At 42.3% G+C, this 13,307-nt stretch overlaps 1 protein-coding gene across 23 annotated transcripts in view; it reads right to left on the bottom strand.

The window, feature by feature from the left end:
- SGK3 (serum/glucocorticoid regulated kinase family member 3) overlaps nucleotides 1-13,307 on the bottom strand; it is a 199,643-nt gene that overhangs the window by 143,601 nt on the left and 42,735 nt on the right. For 9 of the 23 annotated variants that reach the window (XM_078352555.1, XM_054246398.2, XM_054246400.2 and 6 more), the window contains exon 1: nucleotides 9,533-9,855. The exons of 10 other annotated variants lie outside the window; for them this stretch is intronic. The gene's annotated coding sequence lies outside the window, so the exon portion shown is untranslated. Of the gene's footprint in view, nucleotides 1-9,219; nucleotides 9,345-9,532; nucleotides 9,856-13,307 lie in introns of those variants that run through there. 4 more of the 23 variants (XM_035276655.3, XM_078352562.1, XM_078352569.1 and 1 more) reach the window with 3 other exon arrangements.

Here is a 13,307-nt window from a genome sequence, read left to right as displayed (position 1 = left end):
ACCATGTCTGGCCCAATTTTTTATATTTTTTGTAGAGACTAGGTTTTACTATGTTGCCCAGGCCAGTCTCGAACTCCTGAGCTCAAGCGATCTGTCCACCTCAGCCTCTAAAAGTGCTAGGATTACAGGCATGAGTCACCATGCCAGCCGTTCTAATTCCTTACTGAAATTTAGAACAGCCACTTTTCCCTTGGTTCAAGTCAATTATTTCTGCTTCTCCTTTAGTGATTACAATCAATTACATGTGAACATCCTATCATTTCTCTTCTTAAATATGTTGTATTTTAGATGAACCTCTAATGTAAATATTGACTGACTCTCATTAGAAGAACGTGTGCTTTACGTTAATTTGGATGGATTTGTCGGTCTATCCACACACCCTGATTCCCTTTATGAGGAGTAGTATAAATTTCCAAGAGTATTAGCCAGGACTGGGGCATGGCAGGTGGCCAGGAAACAGTAAAATAACCGGTTCAAAGGTGCCTGGAATCTGTGACGTTGGCTGGCTACATAAGCATGATTCGTTACCCAACAAAGAAGCCTGTATAAAAGAAACTTTCAAAAATGGCATTGAAGATATGTACATGCACACACAAATAAAAGTCTAGAAAGATATACTCTAAAATGCTAATAGCAGTTATCAATGAGTGACAAATTTACTGGCAATTTTTATTTTCTCTATTTCTTCTTTTATTTGTCAAAAAAGTATTATTTTGGTGATTTAAATATATTTTAAAGGACTCAAAATGGTAAACGTGTAATAATAGAAATAACAGAAAATGGACAATCAACTATAAAGAATACTATGCAGCAATCAAAACTAATGATATAGATCTATAGATGTCTATATATAGTGTCAAATAAGAAAGAGGAGGAACGATCCAAGATGGCCGATCGCTAACATCCCGGGATTGCAGCTCTCAGGGAAGGCGCGGAGAACTAGAGGACGCCACACTTTCAGACAAAGTCTGGTCGCTCACGGAGCAGAAGATCCCCCAGCGGTGGAAACACACGAGTCACCAGCGCGACTCTGGTGGTCAGCGCAGTGGTTCCGCCGGCACCTCGACGGGGCAGCGCTCAGCGCAGAGTAAACGGGACAGGTTCCCCTTCTGACCGAGGTTTGGAGCCTTGGGAAGGCAGAGTTGCCTACTACGGAAACAAGAGGAAGCCCGACAGGAGAATCCTGGGCAGAAAAGCACCATCAGTTTTAACGCCGCTGCTCTGGCCCTGGGAACTAACAACCTGGACGTCCACTCAAGAGACCTAATCTGAAAGTTGGTAATTTCAAAGACGACAGGAGGATAAATTTACAATGACGGGAAGAAACCAGCGTAAAAAAGCTGAGAATACTCAAAGTCAGAACGCCTCTCCCGCTAAAGATGATCACAGTTCCACATCAACAATGGAACAAGGCTTGATGGAGAACGAGCGCATCCTGATGACAGAATCACTCTTCAAGGAATGGATAATAACAAACTTTGGTGAGTTAAAAGAACATGTTGTAGCCCAACGTAAAGAAACTAGGAACTTTGAAAAAAGGTTTGATGAAATCCTATTGAGAATAGACAACTTAGAAAGGAGTATGAGTGAATTAATGGAACTGAAGAATACAATACAGGAACTCCGAGAAGTATGCACAGCTTTAAACACTCGAATTGTTCAAGCAGAAGAAGGGATATCAGAGGTCAAAGTCCAACTTAATGAAATAAAACGTGAAGAAAAGATTAGAGAAAAAAGGATAAAAAGGAATGAGCAAAGTCTCCAAGAAATGTGGGACTATGTGAAAAGACCAAATTTACGTTTGATAGGTGTACCTGAATGCGACGGAGAGAATGAATCCAAGCTGGAAAATACCCTTCAGGATATTATTCAGGAAAATTTTCCTAAACTAGCAAAGCAGGTCAACATTCAACCCCAGGTAATACAGAGAACACCACAAAGATATTCCTCAAGAAGAGCATCCCCAAGGCACATAATCGTTAGATTCACCAGGGTTGAAACGAAGGAGAAAATACTAAGGGCAGCCAGAGAGAAAGGTCATGTTACCCACAAAGGCAAGCCTATCAGACTTACAGCAGATCTCTCGGCAGAAACTCTACAGGCCAGAAGAGAGTGGGGGCCAATATTCAACATCCTCAAAGAACAGAACCTTCAGCCCAGAATTTCATATCCAGCCAAACTAAGCTTCACAACTGAAGGAAAAATAAAATCTTTTATGAACAAGCAAGAACTCAGAGATTTTATTACCACCAGGCCTGCTTTACAAGAGCTTCTGAAAGAAGCATTACACACAGAAAGAAACAACCAGTATTAGCCTTTCTAAAAATACACCAAAAAGTAAAGAGCACCAACATAAAGAAGAATTTACACCAACAAATGGATAAAACAGCCAGTCAACATCAAATGGCAGTAACCCTAAATTTAAATTGACTGAATTCCCAATCAAAAGACACAGCCAAAACCCAATGGCATGTTACATCCAGACCTGTTTCACATGCAAGGATACACAAAGACTCAAAACAAAGGGATGGAGAAAGATTTACCAACCAAATGGAGAGCAAAAATAAATAATAAATAAATAAAAAGCAGGAGTTGCAATTCTCGTATCAGAGAAAATAGATTTTAAAGCAACAAAGATATAGTGGTAAAAGGATCAATGCAACAACAAGAGCTAACGATCCTAACACCCAGATAGGAGACATAGATTCAATGAGACAGAAAATTAATAAGGATATCAAGGACTCGAACTCAGATCCAGAACAAGTAAACTTAATAAATACACAAAATATACATTCTTGTCAATACCACATCACACCTACCCATTAGTTTAAATGAAACATTGACTGGCCATTATTAATACCCAATTTTTTTCAAAATAAAGCAATATTTCCATTTACTCTCCCCCTTTCTCTTCCTCTTTCTTCCTCTCCTTTACTTATTTTTTTTTTCTTTCCTTCTCTCAAAAAAAAAAAAAAAAAGAAAGAAAGAGGATAGCACAGCACAGTGGCTCACACCTGCAATTCCAGCACTTTGGGAGGCAGAGACAGGAGGATTACTTGAGTCCATGAGTTCAAGACCAGCCTGGGCACCATAGTAAGACCCTGTCTCTACTAAAAATTAAAAAGATTAGCTGGGTATGGTGGCATGCAACAGCTACTCAGGAGGCCAAGGCAGCAGGATTGCTTGAGCCCTAAAGGTTGAAATTGTAATGAATCACAATTGTGCCTCTGCATTCCAGCCTGGGAGACAGAGTAAAACCCTGTTACAAAAAAAAAAAAGAAAGAAAAAAAAAACAAAAGAAGAAATTGTGTAAAACAATCCCCATTTTTCATGCTTACATAGATTTCTCTAACCCCACACATAGACAAATTTATGTAAGCATGAAAAATGTTTAGAGGGATATAAAACAGCAGTGGTTATCTTTCTGGGTAAAATTAGAGTGGAGAGGGATTTTTTTTTTATTACATATGCTTCTCAAGTACTTGAATTTAAGGGCATACCTTTCTACTGGGGGGAAATAGGGTCCCAATCTATCACGTAGGTTGGAGTGCAGCAGCACAATTGTAGCTCACTGTAACCTTGAACTCCTGCACTCAAGCAATCCTCCCACCTCAGCCTTGTATACCTTTTTAAAGATTAAAAAATAAAATACGGGCCGGGTGCGGTGGCTCAAGCCTGTAATCCCAGCACTTTGGGAGGCCGAGGCGGGTGGATCACGAGGTCGAGAGATCGAGACCAACCTGGTCAACATGGTGAAACCCCGTCTCTACTAAAATACAAAAACTTAGCTGGGCATGGTGACGCGTGCCTGTAATCCCGGCTACTCAGGAGGCTGAGGCAGGAGAATTGCCTGAACCCAGGAGGCAGAGGTTGCGGTGAGCCGAGATCGCGCCATTGCACTCCAGCCTGGGTAACAAGAGCGAAACTCTGTCTCAAAAAAAAAATAAAATAAAATACACAACTAAAATTAAAATGGAGGGGAAGATGCATGTGTTTTCTTGGGAAACTAAGAATATGATTCCAAAATTCCCTTTGAGCTGGTCATATGTAAAACATACATGTGCCTTAGATTATATAGTCTATATACTGTTTGTACATATATACGTTTATCTGCATCTATGGATGCTGAGTTGGAAATTGGATCATTTTAAGTTAACCTTTCTCTATTTTTGGTTAGAAAATAGGGAGGTAGGCCGGGAGCAGTGGCTCAGGCCTGTAATCCCAGCACTTTGGGAGGCCGAGGTGGGCAGATCACTTGAGGTCAAGAATTCAAGAGCAGCCTGGCCAACATGGTGAAACCCCATCTCTACTAAAAACAAAAAAAATTAGCTGGGTGTGGTGGTGGCGCCTATAGTCCCAGCTACTCAGGAGGCTGAGGCAGGAGAATTGCTTGAATCCCACAGGTGGAGGTTGTAAGGAGCCGATATTGTGCCATTGCATTCCAGCCTGAGAGACAGAGTGAGACTCTGTCTCAAAAAAAAAAAGAAAAAAGGGTGGCTCACATCTGTAATCCCAACACTTTGGGAGGTCGAGGCAGGTGGATCACTGAAGCCAGGAGTTTGAGACCAGGCTGTCCAACACAGTGAGACTAAAAATACAAAAACAATTAGCTGGGTGCGGTGGTGCACAACTATAGACCCAGCTACTCAGAAGGCTGAGGCACGAGAATCACTTGAACCCGGGAGGTAGAGACTGCAGTGAGCCGAGATCATACCACTGCACTCCGCCTGGGCAACGGAGCAAGATTTTGTCTCAATAATAATAATAATTAATTAATTAAAAACATAACTAGAATATTAAAATTCCTTCTCATTTTCAAACTTATGAAGCACCACTGTACTTGAATATGTTTCATTCAGCAGTCTGTGGACTGGCTAATCCATCAATGAGTCCCACTTTTGTATATGAATATAATACATATGAAATCCATTCTACCTATAGAAGAAAAATGTTTGTTATTGACTGGCTTAGCAAATACATCAGGAACTTGAAGAGAAACCATTAGCCAGAATCATGATTATTGTTACAAATAGTGTTATTTCTTCAAAATCACAGAACAGTGAGAAGAATGACATTATTATATCAACAGTATAGGCATTCTCGAAGAAGAATAAGGATTTTAAATGACACAAAATCTAGGCTCTTTCTCAACCACCCTTACTCTCAAGTTAAAAGCCACTAAACCAGCTCTCTTTTTTTTTCTTTTCTTTCTTTCTTTCTTTTTTTTTTTTTTTTTTGAGAGAGAGTTTCACTCCTGTCACCCAGGTTAGAGTGCAATGGTGCAATCTCAGCTCACTGCAACCTCTGCCTTCTGGGTTCAAGAGATTATCCTGTCTCAGCCTCCCAAGTAGCTGGGATTACAGAAATGTGCCACCATGCCAGGCTAATTTCTGTATTTCTTTTTTAGTAGAGATGGGGTTTCGACATGTTGGCCAGGCTGGTCTCAAACTCCTAACCTCAGGTGATCCCCCAACCCTGGCCTCCCAAAGTGCTGGAATTACTGGTGTGAGCCACTGCGCCTGGCCTCTATATTTGAATTATCTGACAGCAAACTCACTTAGTGGCTTGAAGAAAGAGCTACCTACAAGAATAATTCTACACTTGATGATACAAAGTAACTCTGCCCACCAATATCATGCCAAGGGATGTTTCTAGTTCTCAAACTTTGATTCCATATAGGCCTTTCCTATACGTATGGCCCTGTCAGGGGAAGCAGAGCTGCACTGCACAGGAATCCTCCCCCACTGCAAGACCTCAATAGCATCACTTATTTCACACACATCTCCATTTTCCATCTTACGTATTATCAGTCCCTCACCCTCTAACAATTCCCCTTATATCTTTACCTTTCTTTCAGTCACCCCCAATGCACCCAAGAAAGCAGATTTTCGTTTAGAGTAATAGAAGAACAGTGGCTACAAGACGGTGATCTTAGGCAGGTTTTCAGGACTTTGGGGAAATAGGAAAGGAACTGAGAAATTGGACTAGGGCAGGATACTGCACACTGCCCTAATTCCCCTTGAAAACCCTCTGGTTCAGTTTCAGACAGCCAATACAATTTTACTGGGTGACACTTTGAATTGGCCTTCAACATCTGATTTCCACATTGTCTTCCTTGGCAATGACAACTGAAAGCTAGCATTGAGTTTAAACTACTTTGACATGAACTACAAGATGTGGAAGTGTCACCTCTTAAATATACCACTTTTCTCCATATTGGGCAGGGGAGAGTGAAATAAGAGCAAAGTCTCCACCATGAGAAATGGAAAAGGAAAACAGAGACACTGAGTCGCTTAAAATAACGTGGGAGCTGTTACAACTGTCAGGAATAACATGTTATATAATTTGAGTTTCATGAATCAGCAGTTTAGTCAGTAATTTACATTAATTTTTTTAAAAAGAGTGAGAAAATATGAAGATTGGAAAAGGTAAAGTGGTTTCTGAAACAAGGCAGGTTTCAAAGGTATTTTATTCCACTCCTACGCAGAAGAACCTTTGACAGGCAAATGACTCAGTCTGGCTTCATTAAGGGTTTCCTACAGCCTAACATACCTTATAGGAAAGGCCATCCCATTTCTCATCTCTCCCTGATAAGTCTTCTCAATTCCTCCTGCCAGGTAATGGCCATATTATCCTCTCTAATTGAATGTTATTCACCTGGAAATCACATACTTTAGGTATAGAGGACTATGCTTAAAGAATATAAATAGTTGAGGAATTTTGTGTGTTTTTTGAAGACCCTTTATGCGAAAGTCATTGCAACATTTCAATAAAATACATGATAATGTCAGACATTTCAAAAATATTTACAATACCTATGATCACTGAGTTTGAACTTGATCATAAATCTAAGTAGTTTGGAGAGCTAAGAAAGCTATGGCCGGGCACAGTCCCAGCACTTTGGGAGGCCAAGGCTGGTGGATCATGAAGTCAGGGGTTTCAGACCAGCCTGGCCAACATGGTGAAACCCTGTTTCTACCAAAAATACAAAATTAGCCAGGTGTGGTGGCATGCACCTGTAGTCCCAGCTACTCAGGAGGCTGAGGCAGGAGAATCACTTGAACCTGGGAGGCAGAAGTTGCAGGGAGCCGAGACTGCGCCATTGCATTCAGGCCTGGGCAACAAGCAAGAATCCATCTCAAAAAAAAAAAAAAAAAAAAGGAATAAAAGAAAGCTGTCAACACAAACATAAATATCATATGTCTATTCTAAACTCTCAAAATCAGAGAAAAAAAGTAGGATGGAAAAAAATATCTTTTTTTCTTTTCCAGAAACCAAAGGTGGCAAATCCTAAGAAAATGAATCCAAAGGGCATTCCATCCCTTCTGTAGAAAATGTGCTGTATCAGATACTGTTTGAAATAAGAGAGGCAATGGATTAGGCCTGGAAATCTCTCAGGCATAAGTCAATTACTATGGTATTTTGAGAGACATGTTTTGAAAGAGCAAGGTATCTGAAGCCATTTGGAGTCATTCATTCCACAGATGTTTATTACAGGCCTACATGTGCCAGGCACTGTCCACACACCTCCCTCTATTCATTCACTGCCTCTCACCTGCTGTGTAATCTAGGCTAAAACGCTTTAACATTTCTATGCCTCAGTTTCTTCATCTGTAAAAATAGGTAATGAAAAGCAGTTAAGAGACCAACTGCACAGATATCTCTAAAGGGTAAACGAGTATGTCTGGAAGTACTTTGTAAACCATGAAAGTGCTAGGGGTCATCTGGCTAAACTGAATTCACGAATGACATTAATGCCTGTCGTGCCATAAATTATTAATATATCAGAGGAACATGAGCCTTCTTGCTTCAAGAGACACTTCATAATTCTATTAAATAAGGCTTATCAGCTCACTTAATCATCTCCCTGAAAAGTTAAATATATGAAAGAGAGATAAGGTGGGGGCACAGAAAAGGAAAGAGGGAACCACAAAGCTAGTCTGATGTGTAGATTTTGACATTACATTCATAATCACCATAATGACAAGGATCATGTCTATCTTAGTCACCCTGTTGGGTCTCTAATGGTGTACATTTGAAGAGGGCATGTTATTCTGAAAGAATATTCTCTCTGCAAATCACAAAATGGACACCTATGAGGCTGACCTACCAATTCAAATGTTTCCAACAGCAAATAGCAGTAAAATTACAAAACGTTATTTGTTATGTTGATGCGTACACACAAAAATGTTCCATTTTATAGTACATTTCAAGTTCAATCTGACCCTCAAATCTACTACCTCCTATGAATAATGTCGAACAGATTAGGAACAAAGCTCTTTTCAAAAACAAAAGTAGGCTCCACGCTGTGGCAGTTAAAGAAGGGGAAGTTCTGGTGTCTCCAGAGTGAGCTGATGGGCACAGCAGTTGAGAGGGACAATGTAACACAAGTCATTCAGGTTCTGACCAACACCTGCTTTCAACAGCTCGAATTCCCAGGAGCTCCAGGCTCCCTTACCCCAGGGAAATGCAGGGGTGGTAGCTGTCTTACAGAAGTGGTAGCCAAGGGGACCAGAAGGCACACCCGGTGCTAAAACACGCCTAAAACTTCCTCTAATGTTTCTAGCTCTTGCAATGACATTTGGGGAACTAAAGTATGGATAGCCTCTTCATTGCTAGAACCGCTATAATATGTTGAGTTAAGAATTCAATTTAATATTTATAAAGCACTTAGAGCCAAGCACACAGTAAGAGCTATGTAAGTGTTTGGTAAATAAAGAAGGCACTTCCCAGATTGGTTGGGTGAAGTCTCAATCTAGTGAGAAGGGAGTGAATCAAAATACACAACAGTCTATTTTTCACTTTGACAAAGATTTAGAAATGACAGTGCTCCGTGTTTATTTTGCATCTCAAGTGCACCCCAAGTACTCTCTGGTGCAAGACTGAAATTCTACTCATGGTTCAGAAGTCACTGTGCACAACTCAATGAAAGCGTTTAAGTTTCAAGAGATGATTCCTTTTTCTTTCCAAGTAACGATGACTAAAAATGACAGAATCTAAAAATCTCAAAGCACTTCTAGGGGGTACATTCCAATGCTAAAACTGTGAAAATTAACAGGGCCAGACTCTCTTGGAGAGACTAAGGGTTCAAATCACAGAGAACTTAAAAGACACAACGTATTAAGGTCTCTTAACTACAGAACCGCTGACAATAGGTTAATGATTTCATCCAGCCCACTCTGGAGGCTGCCTCCTCCCCGACCCTCGCAAGTGACCTACACCCACTTTCGACCTCAGATGGGGTCTCTCAGCTCGGCGTTCCCCGCTCCTCCAGGCTCCGCGCGGGTTAACAAGGTCCAGCCACCGACAGCCCTTGGACGTTCAGGAATCTCGAGGCAGAATCTGAATTCACCTCGTGGAAACAAAGACCACAAACTCTCCGGGAGCCGGGGGGCTGGGCGAGGGTACGGCTTTTTTCGAGGACAGGCAGCGGCCAAGGCGCTCGCAGCCCTCGCCCCGCCCCGTCTCCTCCCGCCCCGGACCGCCGTCGGAGCCCCGGGTGCGCGGACCCTCCCGCCGGCCCCGCACCTACCCGGCTCCGCGGTGCTGCTCCCGGCGCGGCGGGCGCGGAGCCGAACGCTCTGCGCTTCCTCCTTCCCGGCAGAGTCGCCGGGCGCCAGCGTTTCCTCCCTGACGCGTCACGGCCGCCGGCGGCTCCTCCCGCGGAGCGCGCGGGAGGCCGAGGACAGCCGGGGAAGTCGCCGGATCTCAGCCGAGCTGCGCGAGCGGCGGGCCGGGGGCAGCCTGTGCGGGGAGGGGCTGCAGGCTACGCCCTGCTCAGGCCTCCGAGGAAATCCCCGCTCCTCTCTCTTCCCCAAGGACCCTCGCGCTAGGCCGGGCCGCGGTGCGCCGTCTGCCCCCGTCACGCGCTGTGCAAAGTTCAAGAGGACACGGTGGGTCCTGTCTGGAGGCGCAGACTCCGGTGTTTCCCGATGCTCCGCCCGCAGTGGCCGCTACCGCGGAGCCCAAGACCCGCGCGAGCCAAAGCGCCGGGGCCCAGCGGAGATGACCTGGGGATAAACGCTCCCCGCCGCGGTCGGCGCGGGGTGGGGGGACTGGCTTGGTGTAAACTAGAAACTCAGAGGAGTGAATTAAGTATCCAAATAATTGAAAACAACTGTGATTCATTTAGCATTATTGGGACTGTTTTCGTTAGCAGAGTTATGGCCCTTGTGTTTATTATAAACAGTAGAGAACTTTCACAAATTGTCAGTTCCTGTGTGCAGAGAAATTTCCTTTCCACATCTTTTTAGATATACTTTTTTTAATTCCCCTTAATCTCCAAGTCAACTGAGTGCACACTTTACAGCTCCTTCTTACCCATTCTTGAACTACAGAAGCTGCATTTTATCTCTGTTTATCTCTTTTTTTCCATTCAACAGAGAAGCTGAATGGAGAAGCTGGAGTGCAATGGCGCGATCTCGGCTCACAGCAACCTCCACCTCCTGGGTTCAGGCAATTCTGCCTCAGCCTCCTGAGTAGCTGGGATTACAGGCACGCGCCACCCTGCCCAGCTAATTTTTTGTATTTTTAGTAGAGACGGGGTTTCACCAAGTTGACCAGGATGGTCTCGATCTCCTCACCTCGTGATCTGCCCGCCTCAGCCTCCCAAAGTGCTGGGATTACAGGCATGAGCCACCGTGCCCTGCCGAGTGGGTTGTTTTCTTTCCCATAATACTACTGCAATTTAGGTTTTATAAGATATTACTTGAAGATAGACTCAAACAACTACTAAAATATTCCCATGTGTATATCATGCTTTAGATTTTGAAGCAATGATTTATGATTTCAGAGAATTTGCCACAAATCTATGAACAAATAAACTGCCAAAGGTTATTAGAGGAACTGGGATCTACGTGTGACTTCCCTAAATTCAGAAGACATTTCCTCATGTCTTCTAAATTTAAAGATTCTGAAAATCTTTAAAATGATATTCAAAGATTTAGCCCCACAAATATGGGTAAAAACATTCATTTTTAATGTCAATAACCACAATATGGCCACTCTTTCTTTAAAAAATTGATTGCAAATCCAAATACTTTTTACACTTCAGCAATCCTATAGATCTTTCTAAACATTAGTCTTCAGTGGTATTCAGAAATGAATATAAGAATACAGGAGATACAAATCAACACATTGCCGGTGGTCCTTTATATGTTTTACTGTAGTCCACAAAGCAATCCACACAAATTAGAGAAGTTCCTCCCTTGTAACCAAATCAACAAGTGATCAGTGTATCCCTTAATTAAAGCCATATTCACAATGCTGAAGATTTCTCACAAAAGGAAGTTCTGTGTCAATAAACTCCAAGTGGAATGACATCATTCTCACTTTAGAGACAAAAATACCTGGCTATCACCATATTTTGACTTTAAAAAAAAATAAACATCTGGGAACCATTACATTTCTAGATAAATCTGTCCTATTGTAAAGGATACATACACACACACACACACACACACACACACACACACGGAGATCACCTCCCACAAACATTTTATATATTTTCTTTTTCTTTCTTTTCCAAGAGACAGGGGTCTCACTGTGTTGCCCAGGCTGGGCTCAATCAATCAACTGTCAAGAGGTTAGGCATTTTGCTTTTATCCTCTGAGAGCTACAATTTAATAGCCAGATTTCTCAAAAAGCCAGAGGAGGTAAATATATTCACAAACTACTAAGGATTTTTCCACTTTAATTAAAATTAGTTTTGTTTTTGTTTTTGAGACAGAGTCTTGTTCTTGTTACACAGGCCGGAGTGCAATGGCACCATCTCAGCTCACTGCAACCTCCTCCCTCTGCAGAGTTCAAGCAATTCTCCTGCCTCAGCCTCCCTAGTATTTGTGATCACAGGCAACTGCCACCACGCCCAGCTAATGTTTTGTATCATGTTTTATATCTTTAGTAGAGACTGATTTTTGCCATGTTGGCCAGGCTGGTCTTGAACACCTGACCTCAGATGATCCACCCACCTCAGCCTCCCAAAGTGCTAGGATTGCAGGCGTGAGCCACCACACCCAGTCTAAAATTGGTTTTAAGGGCAAATTTTAAGGCTGATCACTTTTTGTTTTTGTTGTTTGTTTTTGAGACAGGGTCTCTGTTACCCAGACTGGTGTGCACTGGTGTGATCTCAGCTCATGTAACCTCTGCCTCCCAGGCTCAAGTGATGCTCCTGCTTTCGCCTCCCGAGTATCTGGGATTACAGGCATGTGCCACCGCGCCCAGCTAATTTTTGTATTTTTAGTAGAGACAGGGTTTCACCATGTTGGCCAGGCTGGTCTCAAACTCCTGACCTCAAATGATCCACCTGCCATGGCCTCCCAAATTGCTGGGATTACAGGCTTGAGCCATTATGCCCAGCCAAGGCTGATCACTTTGATTAACTGTATTCACCTATAGCTAGAGATATAGGTTATATCCCCATTTTCATTATATTTCCAATTGCTTTTAAGTTTAGGCTGTTTAAAAAAGTTGTTGAATATTCAGCTAAATGTCTAGCTGATATTTATACCTGTATGAAATATTCCATGTAAATACATTTTTTAAATAGAGCTTTTTGTCAGACTCTGGGTCCCAATACGTTCTTTGAAAATGTGATTCTGCTCATTTATATAGGGCAAATATTTTGTTCATCTGTTTCATCTATAGAGTAGAGATTTTGAACACAAGTTTTAGAATTGGCCACACCCAGGTTTAACTCCTGGTTTTGCCACTTTCTACTCTGGGCAAATTGTTTCACTTCTCTGAGCACTGGTTTTATCAATAAACTGGGGATAATAGTGATTTTTCCTCCTCAGTCAAACAGTGATAATAATAGTGCTAATATCATGAAATTTCTATGAAGATCAAATGAATTTAGTAGAATGCCTGGAACATAATATCAAGTGACTGCTATCATCATTATTAGCTCTAAAACACATTAAAATGCCAGTATTATATATATATTTCATTTGTAATAGTATTAAAATGGCCAAATTTTAGAAGTTTTTGTGGTGGCTTATGCCTGTAATCCCAGCACTTTGGGAGGCCAAGGTGGGTGGATCACAAGAGGTCAGGAGATTGAGACCATCCTGGCCAACATGGTGAAACACCGTCTCTACTAAAAATACAAAAATTAGCTGGGTATAGTGGCCCATGCCTGTAATCCCAGCTACTTGGGAGGCTGAGACAGGAGAATTGCTTGAACCCAGGAGGCGGAGGTTGCAGTGAGCCAAGACTGTGCCATTGCACTCCGGCCTGGGCACTACAGTGAGACGCAGTCTCAAAAAAAAAAAAAAAAAAAGTCCTGGGTCAGGTGTGATGGCTCATGC

The sequence above is a fragment of the Callithrix jacchus genome, chromosome 16, assembly GCF_049354715.1.
Source record: "Callithrix jacchus isolate 240 chromosome 16, calJac240_pri, whole genome shotgun sequence".
NCBI lineage: Eukaryota > Metazoa > Chordata > Mammalia > Primates > Cebidae > Callithrix > Callithrix jacchus.
Note: the sequence above shows the minus strand (reverse complement) of the source record. Positions and strands in the feature narration are given on the sequence as shown.